This window comes from Triturus cristatus, chromosome 2_2 (assembly GCF_964204655.1).
Source record: "Triturus cristatus chromosome 2_2, aTriCri1.1, whole genome shotgun sequence".
In the NCBI taxonomy this organism is placed as follows: Eukaryota; Metazoa; Chordata; class Amphibia; order Caudata; family Salamandridae; genus Triturus; species Triturus cristatus.
The window spans coordinates 1197385681-1197406825 of NC_140582.1; the positions used below are offsets into that span (position 1 = coordinate 1197385681).

The 21145-nt window shown below is 39.1% G+C and overlaps 2 protein-coding genes and 1 long non-coding RNA gene across 4 annotated transcripts in view; 2 read left to right on the top strand and 1 right to left on the bottom strand.

The window, feature by feature from the left end:
• The window catches only part of LOC146863380 (epidermal differentiation-specific protein-like), a 151088-nt gene that overhangs the window by 25806 nt on the left and 104137 nt on the right, over positions 1-21145 (top strand). The gene's annotated exons all lie outside the window — the stretch shown is intronic.
• The window catches only part of LOC146863381 (uncharacterized), a 59729-nt gene that overhangs the window by 8849 nt on the left and 29735 nt on the right, over positions 1-21145 (bottom strand). The window contains exons 2-6 of the mRNA XM_085642804.1: positions 11246-11280; positions 5973-6092; positions 5766-5888; positions 5589-5680; positions 4449-5170 (exon numbers count right to left, since the gene is read on the bottom strand). The gene's annotated coding sequence lies outside the window, so the exon portion shown is untranslated. The remainder of the gene's footprint in view (positions 1-4448; positions 5171-5588; positions 5681-5765; positions 5889-5972; positions 6093-11245; positions 11281-21145) is intronic.
• Positions 16653-17821, top strand: LOC146863382 (uncharacterized). Its single transcript, XR_014978604.1, has 4 exons — positions 16653-16716; positions 16805-16843; positions 16923-17011; positions 17446-17821. It is a non-coding gene; the product is annotated as an uncharacterized LOC146863382 (long non-coding RNA).

The window sequence follows — 21145 nt, forward strand, 5'->3', positions numbered from 1 at the left end:
TATCTAAAATTTTTAGCGCTGTCTAAATGTAGTGATTTGCTATATTTTAGTACGTAGAATTCAGCCGCCATTTTAGGACAGTTCAAATTTGGCTGCCTAGCATGATATTTGCTTAATTTATAACGTTCGTACTGGATAGTTACAAATCAAAACAAAAGGTTTTAACTTTGGCAGAAACTAACTCAAGACCACTGGAATAAACGGGCTTAGGAATACTCTGCATACTTATATATAGACTATATTGGAGAGTAAAAATAAGTATGGCACAAAACTACAGATATGTTTTGATATATACGGAACACTGATGCCGGAATTTGAAAATACGGTTGCGCTACAAATCACAATTGCTTGTCTACAGTAATCACTGCGAAGTTCAACAGTTGTGTTGATTTAACCCAGCAGATCTCAATTGCCAGTGATAGGGGATTGCTGCTCCCATGCTTAGATGTTCTAATTGTACTACATCACGCTCATGCATATATGTGTTCACAATTACTCTGTTCCACCATATAAGCATATATGTGTGCTGCTAAAGCAGGGATGGAAAAAACAGTATTACACAGCCAGTCTCGGTGGCCAATCATCCGGGGTCACTACTAACTTTCATTAATATCCTAGATGTGCTTTGTCACACATTTATGTTTATTATACGCATATATTCACAACTACTTGGTCCCATCAGATATACACATATATATGTTTGCTTGGAAAAGTAACATGTATACTGAAGAGAATTTATTTATAATCCAAGATGTTAGGAAAGTAATACGGTGTTATAGTTGTGTAGAGTCTCTAATTAGTTAGAATCTTGTTGTCACAGTCTCTTTGATTCGCTATGTGTATAATTAAACATAGAGGGGTAACTTGATTTAAAGAATGATCTAGTGTGTTGAAATACAAAATAATGATAGGATGCCATGAACATGATAATTATCTTGGATCTATTGACAGTTGAAAGGGAAAGATTACATGAACTGCCCTTATCATGTGTGCCATACTATTTCTTCATTAAGACCCGTTTTAACTGTATCCAGGGTGTAAATCCAATAGGTCTCACGCGTTTTTCTTACTTCTTGTACATCTTTCCCTGGAATGTGTTTTACTTTTTCTAGGACTAGCCATCTTAATTCTTTCTCATTATGTTGAAGATCAATGCAGTGTTGTACCATAGGGCTTGCTAGTTTTTTTGTTCTGATGGCAGATCTATGTTCACTGTAGCGAGTCCTAAATACTCGGCCTGTCTCGCCTACATAGCCGAGTTCACAGGAGCATAGTATAAGGTAAACAAGGTTTTGGCTTTTACAGTTGGTAAAATCACGTAATTTGCCTACCTTGCCTTGATACTGCCAAAATTCAGTGACAATGGCGCTATCGCATGCAACACATGTGCCGCATCTGTGGTTACCTAGAATCGGAGGTCCTATCAGAGTTGTCTGTGAGTTTGACTGTTGCCGTCTAGGTCTAGTGTGTACAAGGCTATCTCTCAAATTTCGATTGCTACGAAACGCCAAAATGGGTTTCTGGATGGTCTCTTGTCCTTCCCCAGTATTTAAGATGTGCCAGTTTTTATTCAAGACCTTTTTTATTTTAAAATTTAAGGTCGAATGGTTCACAACACACACCAATTTATCGTTCTTTGGACGGGGATTACCTGCTAATAGGGCATCTCGATTGTAATAACGTGCCCTTTTGTATGCAGTCCTGATTAAACGTTTGGGATAACCTCGTATAAGTAATCTCTGTTTGAGGTCTTCTCCATGTTTGTCAAAATCTTGGATATTTGAACAATTACGCCTGATTCGTAAAAACTCACCAAACGGAATTGAGTCCTTTTGACAAATGGGATGGTAACTGAAATGGGACAATATGGTGTTCTTAGAGGTCGGTTTCCTGAAAAAACTGACAGAAATCCTACCATCCTCTGCCTGTATGATGATATCTAGGAACTCCACTGATGTAGTACTTGTATTGCTGGTGAATTTCAAATTCTTATCGCTGGCATTCAGCCAGTCGATAAAAGTGTCTAGAGTTTCTTTATCTCCACGCCAGATGAAAAAAATATCATCAATAAATCTGTACCATTTAAGGACATTCTCATAGAAGGGAGCTATTTCATTGAAAATGTGTTTTAGTTCATATTCCCCCATGTATATATTGGCCACACTGGGGGCACAAGATGCCCCCATACTGGTACCTTTAGTTTGGTGGTACAGGTCCCCCCTAAAATCAAAGTAGTTGTTTTTAAGCACTATTTCTAAGCACTCAACTATAAAGTCGTTAGGTCTCTTTCCTGGCAGTCTTTCTAGGAGAGTTTTGACTGCTTCGACCGCTTGTTGTTGCGGTATATTAGTATATAGTGCTTCGATGTCTAGGGTGACCAAGATCTCGTTGTTAGGATCATAGGGTACATTTTCCAATTTGTTAATGATATCTCCCGTGTCCTTGATGTAAGATTTGTATTGGGTGGTGAGCGGACATAAGAACTTATCCACATACTTTGATAGTGGTTCACTTAAGGAATTGATGGAGGACACTATGGGACGTAGTGGTGGGTCTTGAATATTCTTGTGTGTTTTAGGCACACCATACAGTGCTGGAATTACTGCATTCGTCTTGTTCAAAAATAGATATTCTTTCTCACAGATAATTTCTTCCTCATAAGCCTTGCTAGTTGTGTGGTTGATAGTTTCCTTCAGTTTTGTGATGGCTCCTGATTTAATGGGCCTATAGTGTTCAACTACGTTCAGCATTTGATGGACCTTTTCCTCGTATTTCTTAGTGTCCATAAGGACTATGCCCCCTCCCTTATCACAGGGTTTTATGGTAAGCTCCGGTGTGTTCTGCAGTTCATGGAGGGCAGTATTTTCTCCAGCTGACAGATTAGGTTTACTGTAATAGTTGTGTTTCAACAGTTTGTTCATATCATTAAGAACAGATTTTTCAAAGATAGATACTTCTGCGCCCACCATTTCCAGGGTGGGTGTGAAGGTTGATTTCAATTTACACCCTGATAGGTTGCCATCCGGCTCTCCTTCTTCTCTGCCTAAGAAGAACTTCTTAAGACGGATCTTCCTGAAAAAGGCAAAGATATCTTGCATAAGTTTGAACTTGTTGCAGTAAGTGTTAGGTACAAAGGATAGACCTCTGCTCAGGATGGCTACTTCATCCGACTTGAGCGGATGCGTAGAGATGTTGAAAATAGGTATAGTGTCTGTTCTAGATCCGACTGTTAGTTTTTCCAGTATTGCTGGTTTCTGGTCCTCATGTACATCTGAGGAGGTTGAGGGTCCATTGTCTGGTATCCTCTCCTGTCTGATTTCGTGTAACGGAATCTGTTCCGACCCCGGCCTCTCCCTAAAAAAGGAGGTGGTGCTTGATAATATGATTGATACTCACCTCCTCTTCCTCTGTAGGGTCGTTGGCCTTGGGGGATGTCCTCATAGTTATTAGGGGCATCACCTTCAGATTCCGATGAATTGGTGTCCGAAAAGGTGACCACTTTTCGCTTGTTATTCTGTGCGTATGCATGGGAATCATTTTCATTTTGCCACTCTTGATAGTAGTTTGTTCTAAGGTACGGATAGGCCTTTTCTTGCGTGAACCATTTGATGTCTTTTTTAAGTTTTTCTGTTTTCTTCTTTAAGATGTATTCCTCAAAGTCGTGTAGTTCGGCATGTATACTATCTAGTTTTAATTTTGCCTCATCTACAGCTGAGTTGGTTTTAAGTTTGTCTTCTAACTCTTGAATTTGTGTATTTAATGCTGCAACTAGCTCTTTGGCTGTCTCGATTATCAAGATCATCCAATCTCTTGAGCATCTGTTGCTTATATGGGACCATCTCTCTAGAAATTTGCGTAGCTCCACAAATAGTGTTGGAATGTTGCGGACTCGTAAGCCAGATGGAATAACTCCCGCCCTAAGATACTCTAGCATAAATGTTGCATGAGATTCCATTCTCTTGCATTTTTTCCTTAGGTTGAGTAATGTTTGCCACTCACTGTTAGCAGTGTTTGTTAGTATAGCATTGCTATTGGAGTTACTAGTGCTTCCAACTAGTGCTATAAAATCTGCGTCAGTGAAGCCAAAGGTCTGTAGGGATTCCATTATATGCGCGTAAGTTGTTTATTGAAAATTTTACATGCGTAAGCCTTCCTCCACTGATATAAAATCAGTGATACAATAATTTGTATCAAATAGGATAATATGCTGTGTCTATTTGGGTAACGAATGAAAATACTATATATAAGTGAGGAAAAAGGAAAGAGGGTAAAAATTGATGAAAAAAGTTCTAGTGAGTTTTTAAGACAATAAATATGTTCCTAAAGAGGAGGGTGCAGTGCTCCTAGAGGATGGCTTAGTAGTAACTATTACCCAACACCTAGGTGTGAATGCAAGGATATGCAGAGTGGAGATGGAGAGCATACAATTACTGGGCACGGTGGCTTACCTTGACAGATGAGTAAGGCTCTCTCATAAAGAAACCTGTGATTAAAAAACCACTATTAGTCAATTTGAAAAAGGTAACCCCCTAGAAAACTTACTTCGAGGTCAGGGAACAGGGGGAACAAGGCACAACAAACTATACTGGTAAGTATCCCTCTCGACCTATATTGCTTTAACTTTGCTGTTTACTTTTTGTGGGTTCACATAAAGAAAAAATCACCAAAAGTGTATACTGTTTATCTATTAAATTTATTTTTATAAATTATTTTACATTTTTTTGTTTATATACATTCTTCTCTGATATACATTGAATTATTTTCTTTTTTACTAAAAAGGCTAAGCTATACAGAATTAATCATTATTCCTTTGTATATGTTTAGCTGTATAGTCACAGGGTATACAAATATAAACAGATAATAACTCTATGAGATTGTCACTATAATTCAAAAATTGTCCCCACAACAATCACTCCTCTCATCATACTGCATACATGTCACTTTCATACAACTAATTCATACAGCACCCCGGAAAAGCACCAACGTTTGTACAATAATAGCTGGGCATAAGCGAAATGCTTAGCCTTCTAAGATGATGCAGGACACTGGGGTGTATCACTCAATCTGGTCGACGCACGTTTCGGTGGCTCAATCTTCTTTCATCACCACCTTCCTCAGGACCTCTTGTTATGAGTTTGTTATCACGGGCGAGGATGGGGAAACTGTTTTTCTGTAATCCAATTGAATAACATTATAACCATTGTTTAACCCTATACATTTTTTATGCGTCCCACAGGAGAATACATCATTTATCTCCAATAAAAGATTAAAAAAAGAGAGTTTTCTATACTGTCAGGGTCATGCTCCTGCCACTAAATCTGATGCTCTCCAAAATTCCAGAATAGCAGAATAATTGTTAAGGGAGTGGGGAGAGTAGGAAAGCGAAAAGTGAACAGAGTAAAAATGTGAGACAAAGAGAAATGACATTCAATCCTGGCAATCTTACTGTTGTCACAGTTCTCGAATTTTTCTAAGGACCTTTGTCCTATTATACTGATCTATGATCTTTCAAGGTGCCACTTCGAATAATTCCATTTAGTTTCTATTTAATCTATATCTTGGAAGTACAAGGAAGTAGAATGATCTACCTGTTCTGTTTTTTTGTGTTAACGTAGCACGCAGCTTCTTCTGAGATAGTATTTCGTTTTACTTCTCTTTTTAATTCATAATATGGTCATTGCTGTAAGAAGATTTTAGTTTGTTGTCACAAATCATATCTCCTATGAAAATGCACTTGTTATGCTACAAATCCACATTTTGTGTACCTTAGTCAATCCGGGTTTCAGTAATGAGGATCACATTCAAAAGTCGTCACGGGGATATTATTCTTGATTTTTCTCACGAAGCATAGCGGGTAGTCAGCCCTCAAATAATCTTTGTATGGCTTCCTAATCAGATCCAAATAAAGAGTGGTTAGTGTATCCAGTCTTATTTGTGAACACATCTAAAGTGACCAGTTCATGTGCGATTACCTATAGAATCTAGTCGTTAGCTTTTCTTCTTGTTATATTCTTATTTCTTGTTTCTTTTTTTCTCCATATGTTAACGCTGTTACATGTGGGATTTGTCCCGTTCCCTTCTTGTTCAATGCTCTAATCAGCAATAAAGAAGAAAAGGCTCACGTTATGTGGAGACTTTCATTTAAATGATTTAAACAAGGTAATCCCACTATCATTTATTTGTCACTACTGTCTCTGATTATCGTATTCATACTAGTTACTGGCCACATATGGTTACCGTTCTGCTCATTATATTTAGTACTTCTGACTAATTTACTTTCGTTATCTCCCCTTCTTTTTTTTATAAATTAATTAAATAAGTTACTGGTATCACTACATCCATGTCTCATTTGTTTTAGACTTAGTAAAGCGGTGAATCAAGTAAAATAAAATAAAGTTGAGTTGGCTTGAATGACCTATACATGCTATTGTAAATATGTATGCTCAGCGCAGCTTCTTACCTATTGCTGGTAGCGTGTATCCTCTCGTCGGCGTTCCTAATGTGATCCTACTCCGGCAGAAATGCCCTTATTGCTGTTGCCTATTTATACGTTAGGCCAGCGATTCAAATTACCTAATTACGAAAACCTGTGAAGCTGACTGACGTACTAGCCAGCGTAATGGTTCACATGATCTAACTATGGGTGCCTTTGTTTCTGCTGGTTCCATCTTGGAATGGTGATAGTACAGAGGCTTCTGTGCGACTCATAGCTTTTTTGGGGAGGTTTTATTGGATATTTATATTCGTATTATCACAGTTTCTCAGGAGTGCCATTATAAAGTTTACTGTTCTGTGTATATCTCAAATTTTTAGCGCTGTCTAAATGTAGTGATTTGCTATATTTTAGTACGTAGAATTCAGCCGCCATTTTAGGAAAGTTCAAATTTGGCTGCCTAGCATGATATTTGCTTAATTTATAACGTTCGTACTGGATAGTTACAAATCAAAACAAAAGGTTTTAACTTTGGCAGAAACTAACTCAAGACCACTGGAATAAACGGGCTTAGGAATACTCTGCATACTTATATATAGACTATATTGGAGAGTAAAAATAAGTATGGCACAAAACTACAGATATGTTTTGATATATACGGAACACTGATGCCGGAATTTGAAAATACGGTTGCGCTACAAATCACAATTGCTTGTCTACAGTAATCACTGCGAAGTTCAACAGTTGTGTTGATTTAACCCAGCAGATCTCAATTGCCAGTGATAGGGTATTGCTGCTCCCATGCTTAGATGTTCTAATTGTACTACATCACGCTCATGCATATATGTGTTCACAATTACTCTGTTCCACCATATAAGCATATATGTGTGCTGCTAAAGCAGGGATGGAAAAAACAGTATTACGCAGCCAGTCTCGGTGGCCAATCATCCGGGGTCACTACTAACTTTCATTAATATCCTAGATGTGCTTTGTCACACATTTATGTTTATTATACGCATATATTCACAACTACTTGGTCCCGTCAGATATACACATATATATGTTTGCTTGGAAAAGTAACATGTATACTGAAGAGAATTTATTGATAATCCAAGATGTTAGGAAAGTAATACGGTGTTATAGTTGTGTAGAGTCTCTAATTAGTTAGAATCTTGTTGTCACAGTCTCTTTGATTCGCTATGTGTATAATTAAACATTGAGGGGTAACTTGATTTAAAGAATGATCTAGTGTGTTGAAATACAAAATAATGATAGGATGCCATGAACATGATAATTATCTTGGATCTATTGACAGTTGAAAGGGAAAGATTACATGAACTGCCCTTATCATGTGTGCCATACTATTTCTTCATTAAGACCCGTTTTAACTGTATCCAGGGTGTAAATCCAATAGGTCTCACGCGTTTTTCTTACTTCTTGTACATCTTTCCCTGGAATGTGTTTTACTTTTTCTAGGACTAGCCATCTTAATTCTTTCTCATTATGTTGAAGATCAATGCAGTGTTGTACCATAGGGCTTGCTAGTTTTTTTGTTCTGATGGCAGATCTATGTTCACTGTAGCGAGTCCTAAATACTCGGCCTGTCTCGCCTACATAGCCGAGTTCACAGGGGCATAGTATAAGGTAAACAAGGTTTTGGCTTTTACAGTTGGTAAAATCACGTAATTTGCCTACCTTGCCTTGATACTGCCAAAATTCAGTGACAATGGCGCTATCACATGCAACACATGTGCCGCATCTGTGGTTACCTAGAATCGGAGGTCCTATCAGAGTTGTCTGTGAGTTTGACTGTTGCCGTCTAGGTCTAGTGTGTACAAGGCTATCTCTCAAATTTCGATTCCTACGAAACGGCAAAATGGGTTTCTGGATGGTCTCTTGTCCTTCTCCAGTATTTAAGATGTGCCAGTTTTTATTCAAGACCTTTTTTATTTTAAAATTTAAGGTCGAATGGTTCACAACACACACCAATTTATCGTTCTTTGGACGGGGATTACCTGCTAATAGGGCATCTCGATTGTAATAACGTGCCCTTTTGTATGCAGTCCTGATTAAACGTTTGGGATAACCTCGTATAAGTAATCTCTGTTTGAGGTCTTCTCCATGTTTGTCAAAATCTTGGATATTTGAACAATTTCGCCTGATTCGTCGAAACTCACCAAACGGAATTGAGTCCTTTTGACAAATGGGATGGTAACTGGTATGGGACAATATGGTGTTCTTAGAGGTCGGTTTCCTGAAAAAACTGACAGAAATCCTACCATCCTCTGCCTGTATGATGGTATCTAGGAACTCCACTGATGTAGTACTTGTATTGCTGGTGAATTTCAAATTCTTATCGCTGGCATTCAGCCAGTCGATAAAAGTGTCTAGAGTTTCTTTATCTCCACGCCAGATGAAAAAAATATCATCGATAAATCTGTACCATTTATGGACATTCTCATAGAAGGGAGCTATTTCATTGAAAATGTGTTTTAGTTCATATTCCCCCATGTATATATTGGCCACACTGGGGGCACAAGATGCCCCCATACTGGTACCTTTAGTTTGGTGGTACAGGTCCCCCCTAAAATCAAAGTAGTTGTTTTTAACCACTATTTCTAAGCACTCAACTATAAAGTCGTTAGGTCTCTCTCCTGGCAGTCTTTCTAGGAGAGTTTTGACTGCTTCGACCGCTTGTTGTTGCGGTATATTAGTATATAGTGCTTCGATGTCTAGGGTGACCAATATCTCGTTGTTAGGATCATAGGGTACATTTTCCAATTTGTTAATGATATCTCCCGTGTCCTTGATGTAAGATTTGTATTGGGTGGTGAGCGGACATAAGAACTTATCCACATACTTTGATAGTGGTTCACTTAAGGAATTGATGGAGGACACTATGGGACGTAGTGGTGGGTCTTGAATATTCTTGTGTGTTTTAGGCACACCATACAGTGCTGGAATTACTGCATTCGTCTTGTTCAAAAATAGATATTCTTTCTCACAGATAACTTCTTCCTCATAAGCCTTGCTAGTTGTGTGGTTGATAGTTTCCTTCAGTTTTGTGATGGCTCCTGATTTAATGGGCCTATAGTGTTCAACTACGTTCAGCATTTGATGGACCTTTTCCTCGTATTTCTTAGTGTCCATAAGGACTATGCCCCCTCCCTTATCACAGGGTTTTATGGTAAGCTCCGGTGTGTTCTGCAGTTCATGGAGGGCAGTATTTTCTCCAGCTGACAGATTAGGTTTACTGTAATAGTTGTGTTTCAACAGTTTGTTCATATCATTAAGAACAGATTTTTCAAAGATAGATACTTCTGCGCCCACCATTTCCAGGGTGGGTGTGAAGGTTGATTTCAATTTACACCCTGATAGGTTGCCATCCGGCTCTCCTTCTTCTCTGCCTAAGAAGAACTTCTTAAGACGGATCTTCCTGAAAAAGGCAAAGATATCTTGCATAAGTTTGAACTTGTTGCAGTAAGTGTTAGGTACAAAGGATAGACCTCTGCTCAGGATGGCTACTTCATCCGACTTGAGCGGATGCGTAGAGATGTTGAAAATAGGTATAGTGTCTGTTCTAGATCCGACTGTTAGTTTTTCCAGTATTGCTGGTTTCTGGTCCTCATGTACATCTGAGGAGGTTGAGGGTCCATTGTCTGGTATCCTCTCCTGTCTGATTTCGTGTAACGGAATCTGTTCCGACCCCGGCCTCTCCCTAAAAAAGGAGGTGGTGCTTGATAATATGATTGATACTCACCTCCTCTTCCTCTGTAGGGTCGTTGGCCTTGGGGGATGTCCTCATAGTTATTAGGGGCATCACCTTCAGATTCCGATGAATTGGTGTCCGAAAAGGTGACCACTTTTCGCTTGTTATTCTGTGCGTATGCATGGGAATCATTTTCATTTTGCCACTCTTGATAGTAGTTTGTTCTAAGGTACGGATAGGCCTTTTCTTGCGTGAACCATTTGATGTCTTTTTTAAGTTTTTCTGTTTTCTTCTTTAAGATGTATTCCTCAAAGTCGTGTAGTTCGGCATGTATACTATCTAGTTTTAATTTTGCCTCATCTACAGCTGAGTTGGTTTTAAGTTTGTCTTCTAACTCTTGAATTTGTGTATTTAATGCTGCAACTAGCTCTTTGGCTGTCTCGATTATCAAGATCATCCAATCTCTTGAGCATCTGTTGCTTATATGGGACCATCTCTCTAGAAATTTGCGTAGCTCCACAAATAGTGTTGGAATGTTGCGGACTCGTAAGCCAGATGGAATAACTCCCGCCCTAAGATACTCTAGCATAAATGTTGCATGAGATTCCATTCTCTTGCATTTTTTCCTTAGGTTGAGTAATGTTTGCCACTCACTGTTAGCAGTGTTTGTTAGTATAGCATTGCTATTGGAGTTACTAGTGCTTCCAACTAGTGCTATAAAATCTGCGTCAGTGAAGCCAAAGGTCTGTAGGGATTCCATTATATGCGCGTAAGTTGTTTATTGAAAATTTTACATGCGTAAGCCTTCCTCCACTGATATAAAATCAGTGATACAATAATTTGTATCAAATAGGATAATATGCTGTGTCTATTTGGGTAACGAATGAAAATACTATATATAAGTGAGGAAAAAGGAAAGAGGGGAAAAATTGATGAAAAAAGTTCTAGTGAGTTTTTAAGACAATAAATATGTTCCTAAAGAGGAGGGTGCAGTGCTCCTAGAGGATGGCTTAGTAGTAACTATTACCCAACACCTAGGTGTGAATGCAAGGATATGCAGAGTGGAGATGGAGAGCATACAATTACTGGGCACGGTGGCTTACCTTGACAGATGAGTAAGGCTCTCTCATAAAGAAACCTGTGATTAAAAAACCACTATTAGTCAATTTGAAAAAGGTAACCCCCTAGAAAACTTACTTCGAGGTCAGGGAACAGGGGGAACAAGGCACAACAAACTATACTGGTAAGTATCCCTCTCGACCTATATTGCTTTAACTTTGCTGTTTACTTTTTGTGGGTTCACATAAAGAAAAAATCACCAAAAGTGTATACTGTTTATCTATTAAATTTATTTTTATAAATTATTTTACATTTTTTTGTTTATATACATTCTTCTCTGATATACATTGAATTATTTTCTTTTTTACTAAAAAGGCTAAGCTATACAGAATTAATCATTATTCCTTTGTATATGTTTAGCTGTATAGTCACAGGGTATACAAATATAAACAGATAATAACTCTATGAGATTGTCACTATAATTCAAAAATTGTCCCCACAACAATCACTCCTCTCATCATACTGCATACATGTCACTTTCATACAACTCATTCATACAGCACCCCGGAAAAGCACCAACGTTTGTACAATAATAGCTGGGCATAAGCGAAATGCTTAGCCTTCTAAGATGATGCAGGACACTGGGGTGTATCACTCAATCTGGTCGACGCACGTTTCGGTGGCTCAATCTTCTTTCATCGCCACCTTCCTCAGGACCTCTTGTTATGAGTTTGTTATCACGGGCGAGGATAGGGAAATTGTTTTTCTGTAATCCAATTGAATAACATTATAACCATTGTTTAACCCTATACATTTTTTATGCGTCCCACAGGAGAATACATCATTTATCTCCAATAAAAGATTAAAAAAAGAGAGTTTTCTATACTGTCAGGGTCATGCTCCTGCCACTAAATCTGATGCTCTCCAAAATACCAGAATAGCAGAATAATTGTTAAGGGAGTGGGGAGAGTAGGAAAGCGAAAAGTGAACAGAGTAAAAATGTGAGACAAAGAGAAATGACATTCAATCCTGGCAATCTTACTGTTGTCACAGTTCTCGTATTTTTCTAAGGACCTTTGTCCTATTATACTGATCTATGATCTTTCAAGGTGCCACTTCGAATAATTCCATTTAGTTTCTATTTAATCTATATCTTGGAAGTACAAGGAAGTAGAATGATCTACCTGTTCTGTTTTTTTGTGTTAACGTAGCACGCAGCTTCTTCTGAGATAGTATTTCGTTTTACTTCTCTTTTTAATTCATAATATGGTCATTGCTGTAAGAAGATTTTAGTTTGTTGTCACAAATCATATCTCCTATGAAAATGCACTTGTTATGCTACAAATCCACATTTTGTGTACCTTAGTCAATCCGGGTTTCAGTCATGAGGATCACATTCAAAAGTCGTCACGGGGATATTATTCCTGATTTTTCTCACGAAGCATAGCGGGTTGTCAGCCCTCAAATGATCTTTGTATGGCTTCCTAATCAGATCCAAATAAAGAGTGGTTAGTGTATCCAGTCTTATTTGTGAACACATCTAAAGTGACCAGTTCATGTGCGATTACCTATAGAATCTAGTCGTTAGCTTTTCTTCTTGTTATATTCTTATTTCTTGTTTCTTTTTTTCTCCATATGTTAACGCTGTTACATGTGGGATTTGTCCCGTTCCCTTCTTGTTCAATGCTCTAATCAGCAATAAAGAAGAAAAGGCTCACGTTATGTGGAGACTTTCATTTAAATGATTAAAACAAGGTAATCCCACTATCATTCATTTGTCACTACTGTCTCTGATTATCGTATTCATACTAGTTACTGGCCACATATGGTTACCGTTCTGCTCATTATATTTAGTACTTCTGACTAATTTACTTTCGTTATCTCCCCTTCTTTTTTTTATAAATTAATTAAATAAGTTACTGGTATCACTACATCCATGTCTCATTTGTTTTAGACTTAGTAAAGCGGTGAATCAAGTAAAATAAAATAAAGTTGAGTTGGCTTGAATGACCTATACATGCTATTGTAAATATGTATGCTCAGCGCGGCTTCTTACCTATTGCTGGTAGCGTGTATCCTCTCGTCGGCGTTCCTAATGTGATCCTACTCCGGCAGAAATGCCCTTATTGCTGTTGCCTATTTATACGTTAGGCCAGCGATTCAAATTACCTAATTACGAAAACCTGTGAAGCTGACTGACGTACTAGCCAGCGTAATGGTTCACATGATCTAACTATGGGTGCCTTTGTTTCTGCTGGTTCCATCTTGGAATGGTGATAGTACAGAGGCTTCTGTGCAACTCATAGCTTTTTTGGGGAGGTTTTATTGGATATTTATATTCGTATTATCACAGTTTCTCAGGAGTGCCATTATAAAGTTTACTATATCAAAGGAGGAACAAGGGCACCCAAAGGAAATAGACAGGGACCTTGGGTAGATACGTATTACAGGAAACAGTGGTCCCTGAAACCAAACGATAGAGCAGAAAATGAATATAGTCAAAATTGAAACTATATTTTAGCCAGTGTCCAGCCGGGCATGGCAACTTTAATAAGTAGAAATTCTTGACAGTGAACAGGGAAATGTAAGTAGAATTCGGTGGGACACAAGCCTGTATCCTCTGACTTACATACCGAGTAAACAGAAAATGACAAAACACATTCAGGCAATTACAGTGATGTTTCTGTGACAGATAATGAATAGCGAAACATCTGATATTCAGACTGCCACCTTCACACTATATTACATACAGCAATATTTATGGTGTAGGGTGGGCAACAGAGTCGACGGCGTTTCGATCCTTATGGGAAAGATACAGGATCATCATCAGGACTAAATTAGTTAAATTGCCCTTATTTGGAATGCCTGAGTAAACATTAGACATAAGGCAAACGTACAACCAACATAAATGTGGAAAAAACATAATAAAGGGGAGGGAAGGGAAAAAAAATGGAAAATAATAATCAATCAGTTGGTGATTACAATAAAAACAATACATTTCGCATCAACCAGGTACTGCGTCAGATCAGGTGCTCATTCAGGTGTGCATTCTTATGTAAAAGTGACATCGCAAGTGGTTGTTTTATGGCGACTAATGTCTAAACAGAAATATGAAAGATAGGCGATTTCAAAGGTTACGTTAGAAATTTGTTAAATTAAAAAAGACATTTAGGACAGCCGTGGTTCGATAGTCACTAGATGCGCGGTACGATGTGGACCCGTGAGGCGTACGAGGACGTTAAGTGAAGAGGGGTGGTGGGGAACGAAGGTGAAGAGGGGATAAGTGAATAGGGAATTACCTCATGTTGCCATGGAGGCAACGAAAAAGATGGCGAATCACGGAAAGGTACCGTTGAGATAAGGGTACGAGTTTACGGTAGGACAATGCCTGTGAAATAATAGAAAAACATAAGAAGGGCGAAGTGTGGAAGTGAATGCGTAGGGCGTGCAGCGAATGAAGGGCTTACCTACGGACATTTGTTCCGGGAGGAAGGACACGGATAGGTCTAATGAAGGAAAGTGAAAGCAATAAATATGGGTCCAAGTATGAGCAGCGGGACATCTGGATCGTGAGTGCTTGGTGGGAGGGCTTACCTCAGTCAACTTGCAGAAATGGGTTCCGTGGCCATGCAGTGTGAACGGACGATGCCGGATCAACTGTGGGGGCAGAAAGGTGAAACTGCCTAAAGTAGGTGTTTCAGGTCATGTGAGAAGTCACATGGTGTGGCAGGTCATGTGGGTGGTCACATGGTGTCATGTGACCAAGGAACAACGCCGTGCGAGTGAAGGCAATTGTTGGTAGAACCAAGGCGCCATGTTGGAAGGGTAATAAAATAGTGAAAAAAGTGGCCGGCGATAGCGGGACGAGTGGAAAGAAAAGGAATTTCAGTGAGAAAATGAATAATAAACGCAAAACGCAATATACAAGGAATTTACAGTCTGTACATACATATAGATGAAACATGAGAATTATGTGGAACAATGATCATCAGACAACCAGTGATGGGTAACGATTGACATTAGTCATGGAGCCTGGTGTAGAACCCACGGGGGTGTGAACAAGAGTGGGTATTAAATCATTGTTCAGAAAATGAATCCAAAAAAGTTCATAGTAATGAGGTCCAGTCCTCAAGGCGATTCAGCCCACTGTGTATGCTTCCTGTTTTGAGAATCCATTTCAATTCCTCTTTGTTTAACAGTTGGGCGAGATCGGCGCCCCTGGGTGGGATCTTCACTACAGAGATTACTGTCCAGCGTATTTCATTCTCAGAGTGGCCCTTGGCCTCAAAATGTTCGACCAATGGAGCGTATGTATAGTATTACCATATACAAACAAGAAATCAGAGAATCGCATAGTATGCGTGACAACTTTTTCCCTCTCCTCACACAAACTACGGAAAAGCATTCTAAAACATTGGAGCGTAGTCAATGCTGGAATACTGAACCTAGAGAAACCTCTCTTTGCCTTTAAGAAAAACAAAAACATTAAGGACCACTTGGTCAGAGCAGCTCTTCCCAGCACCACAAACACTGGTACCCTTCATGACCATTGGTCGTTACCCTCTTTGACTGGTCATAATAAATGTGGCAATTGTTCAGTATGTGGTTTCACCAATGACTGCAAGGAATTTGTATATGGTAATATACGTAAACCACTCACACAATTCAGTAATTGTAACACCTGTAATGTGATTTATGCTATCTTTTGTCCCTGCGATATGATCTACATAGGTCAGACCACACAAAAAATTCGGGTACGAATCTGCCAACATAGAAGCAGATTAAGATGCAAAACTCCGAACGCTCCATTGGTCGAACATTTTGAGGCCAAGGGCCACTCTGAGAATGAAATACGCTGGACAGTAATCTCTGTAGTGAAGATCCCACCCAGGGGCGCCGATCTCGCCCAACTGTTAAACAAAGAGGAATTGAAATGGATTCTCAAAACAGGAAGCATACACAGTGGGCTGAATCGCCTTGAGGACTGGACCTCATTACTATGAACTTTTTTGGATTCATTTTCTGAACAATGATTTAATACCCACTCTTGTTCACACCCCCGTGGGTTCTACACCAGGCTCCATGACTAATGTCAATCGTTACCCATCACTGGTTGTCTGATGATCATTGTTCCACATAATTCTCATGTTTCATCTATATGTATGTACAGACTGTAAATTCCTTGTATATTGCGTTTTGCGTTTATTATTCATTTTCTCACTGAAATTCCTTTTCTTTCCACTCGTCCCGCTATCGCCGGCCACTTTTTTCACTATTTTATTACCCTTCCAACATGGCGCCTTGGTTCTACCAACAATTGCCTTCACTCGCACGGCGTTGTTCCTTGGTCACATGACACCATGTGACCACCCACATGACCTGCCACACCATGTGACTTCTCACATGACCTGAAACACCTACTTTAGGCAGTTTCACCTTTCTGCCCCCACAGTTGATCCGGCATCGTCCGTTCACACTGCATGGCCACGGAACCCATTTCTGCAAGTTGACTGAGGTAAGCCCTCCCACCAAGCACTCACGATCCAGATGTCCCGCTGCTCATACTTGGACCCATATTTATTGCTTTCACTTTCCTTCATTAGACCTATCCGTGTCCTTCCTCCCGGAACAAATGTCCGTAGGTAAGCCCTTCATTCGCTGCACGCCCTACGCATTCACTTCCACACTTCGCCCTTCTTATGTTTTTCTATTATTTCACAGGCATTGTCCTACCGTAAACTCGTACCCTTATCTCAACGGTACCTTTCCGTGATTCGCCATCTTTTTCGTTGCCTCCATGGCAACATGAGGTAATTCCCTATTCACTTATCCCCTCTTCACCTTCGTTCCCCACCACCCCTCTTCACTTAACGTCCTCGTACGCCTCACGGGTCCACATCGTACCGCGCATCTAGTGACTATCGAACCACGGCTGTCCTAAATGTCTTTTTTAATTTAACAAATTTCTAACGTAACCTTTGAAATCGCCTATCTTTCATATTTCTGTTTAGACATTAGTCGCCATAAAACAACCACTTGCGATGTCACTTTTACATAAGAATGCACACCTGAATGAGCACCTGATCTGACGCAGTACCTGGTTGATGCGAAATGTATTGTTTTTATTGTAATCACCAACTGATTGATTATTATTTTCCATTTTTTTTCCCTTCCCTCCCCTTTATTATGTTTTTTCCACATTTATGTTGGTTGTACGTTTGCCTTATGTCTAATGTTTACTCAGGCATTCCAAATAAGGGCAATTTAACTAATTTAGTCCTGATGATGATCCTGTATCTTTCCCATAAGGATCGAAACGCCGTCGACTCTGTTGCCCACCCTACACCATAAATATTGCTGTATGTAATATAGTGTGAAGGTGGCAGTCTGAATATCAGATGTTTCGCTATTCATTATCTGTCACAGAAACATCACTGTAATTGCCTGAATGTGTTTTGTCATTTTCTGTTTACTCGGTATGTAAGTCAGAGGATACAGGCTTGTGTCCCACCGAATTCTACTTACATTTCCCTGTTCACTGTCAAGAATTTCTACTTATTAAAGTTGCCATGCCCGGCTGGACACTGGCTAAAATATAGTTTCAATTTTGACTATATTCATTTTCTGCTCTATCGTTTGGTTTCAGGGACCACTGTTTCCTGTAATAATTATAAAGTTTACTGTTCTGTGTATATCTCAAATTTTTAGCGCTGTCTAAATGTAGTGATTTGCTATATTTTAGTACGTAGAATTCAGCCGCCATTTTAGGACAGTTCAAATTTGGCTGCCTAGCATGATATTTGCTTAATTTATAACGTTCGTACTGGATAGTTACAAATCAAAACAAAAGGTTTTAACTTTGGCAGAAACTAACTCAAGACCACTGGAATAAACGGGCTTAGGAATACTCTGCATACTTATATATAGACTATATTGGAGAGTAAAAATAAGTATGGCACAAAACTACAGATATGTATTGATATATACGGAACACTGATGCCGGAATTTGAAAATACGGTTGCGCTACAAATCACAATTGCTTGTCTACAGTAATCACTGCGAAGTTCAACAGTTGTGTTGATTTAACCCAGCAGATCTCAATTGCCAGTGATAGGGGATTGCTGCTCCCATGCTTAGATGTTCTAATTGTACTACATCACGCTCATGCATATATGTGTTCACAATTACTCTGTTCCACCATATAAGCATATATGTGTGCTGCTAAAGCAGGGATGGAAAAAACAGTATTACGCAGCCAGTCTCGGTGGCCAATCATCCGGGGTCACTACTAACTTTCATTAATATCCTAGATGTGCTTTGTCACACATTTATGTTTATTATACGCATATATTCACAACTACTTGGTCCCGTCATATACAAAGGAATAATGATTAATTCTGTATAGCTTAGCCTTTTTAGTAAAAAAGAAAATAATTCAATGTATATCAGAGAAGAATGTATATAAACAAAAAAATGTAAAATAATTTATAAAAATAAATTTAATAGATAAACAGTATACACTTTTGGTGATTTTTTCTTTATGTGAACCCACAAAAAGTAAACAGCAAAGTTAAAGCTATATAGGTCGAGAGGGATACTTACCAGTATAGTTTGTTGTGCCTTGTTCCCCCTGTTCCCTGACCTCGAAGTAAGTTTTCTAGGGGGTTACCTTTTTCAAATTGACTAATAGTGGTTTTTTAATCACAGGTTTCTTTATGAGAGAGCCTTACTCATCTGTCAAGGTAAGCCACCGTGCCCAGTAATTGTATGCTCTCCATCTCCACTCTGCATATCCTTGCATTCACACCTAGGTGTTGGGTAATAGTTACTACTAAGCCATCCTCTAGGAGCACTGCACCCTCCTCTTTAGGAACATATTTATTGTCTTAAAAACTCACTAGAACTTTTTTCATCAATTTTTCCCCTCTTTCCTTTTTCCTCACTTATATATAGTATTTTCATTCGTTACCCAAATAGACACAGCATATTATCCTATTTGATACAAATTAATGTATCACTGATTTTATATCAGTGGAGGAAGGCTTACGCATGTAAAATTTTCAATAAACAACTTACGCGCATATAATGGAATCCCTACAGACCTTTGGCTTCACTGACGCAGATTTTATAGCACTAGTTGGAAGCACTAGTAACTCCAATAGCAATGCTATACTAACAAACACTGCTAACAGTGAGTGGCAAACATTACTCAACCTAAGGAAAAAATGCAAGAGAATGGAATCTCATGCAACATTTATGCTAGAGTATCTTAGGGCGGGAGTTATTCCATCTGGCTTACGAGTCCGCGACATTCCAACACTATTTGTGGAGCTACGCAAATTTCTAGAGAGATGGTCCCATATAAGCAACAGATGCTCAAGAGATTGGATGATCTTGATAATCGAGACAGCCAAAGAGCTAGTTGCAGCATTAAATACACAAATTCAAGAGTTAGAAGACAAACTTAAAACCAACTCAGCTGTAGATGAGGCAAAATTAAAACTAGATAGTATACATGCCGAACTACACGACTTTGAGGAATACATCTTAAAGAAGAAAACAGAAAAACTTAAAAAAGACATCAAATGGTTCACGCAAGAAAAGGCCTATCCGTACCTTAGAACAAACTACTATCAAGAGTGGCAAAATGAAAATGATTCCCATGCATACGCACAGAATAACAAGCGAAAAGTGGTCACCTTTTCGGACACCAATTCATCGGAATCTGAAGGTGATGCCCCTAATAACTATGAGGACATCCCCCAAGGCCAACGACCCTACAGAGGAAGAGGAGGTGAGTATCAATCATATTATCAAGCACCACCTCCTTTTTTAGGGAGAGGCCGGGGTCGGAACAGATTCCGTTACACGAAATCAGACAGGAGAGGATACCAGACAATGGACCCTCAACCTCCTCAGATGTACATGAGGACCAGAAACCAGCAATACTGGAAAAACTAACAGTCGGATCTAGAACAGACACTATACCTATTTTCAACATCTCTACGCATCCGCTCAAGTCGGATGAAGTAGCCATCCTGAGCAGAGGTCTATCCTTTGTACCTAACACTTACTGCAACAAGTTCAAACTTATGCAAGATATCTTTGCCTTTTTCAGGAAGATCCGTCTTAAGAAGTTCTTCTTAGGCAGAGAAGAAGGAGAGCCGGATGGCAACCTATCAGGGTGTAAATTGAAATCAACCTTCACACCCACCCTGGAAATGGTGGGCGCAGAAGTATCTATCTTTGAAAAATCTGTTCTTAATGATATGAACAAACTGTTGAAACACAACTATTACAGTAAACCTAATCTGTCAGCTGGAGAAAATACTGCCCTCCATGAACTGCAGAACACACCGGAGCTTACCATAAAACCCTGTGATAAGGGAGGGGGCATAGTCCTTATGGACACTAAGAAATACGAGGAAAAGGTCCATCAAATGCTGAACGTAGTTGAACACTATAGGCCCATTAAATCAGGAGCCATCACAAAACTGAAGGAAACTATCAACCACACAACTAGCAAGGCTTATGAGGAAGAAGTTATCTGTGAGAAAGAATATCTATTTTTGAACAAGACGAATGCAGTAATTCCAGCACTGTATGGTGTGCCTAAAACACACAAGAATATTCAAGACCCACCACTACGTCCCATAGTGTCCTCCATCAATTCCTTAAGTGAACCACTATCAAAGTATGTGGATAAGTTCTTATGTCCGCTCACCACCCAATACAAATCTTACATCAAGGACACAGGAGATATCATTAACAAATTGGAAAATGTACCCTATGATCCTAACAACGAGATCTTGGTCACCCTAGACATCGAAGCACTATATACTAATATACCGCAACAACAAGCGGTCGAAGCAGTCAAAACTCTCCTAGAAAGACTGCCAGGAGAGAGACCTAACGACTTTATAGTTGAGTGCTTAGAAATAGTG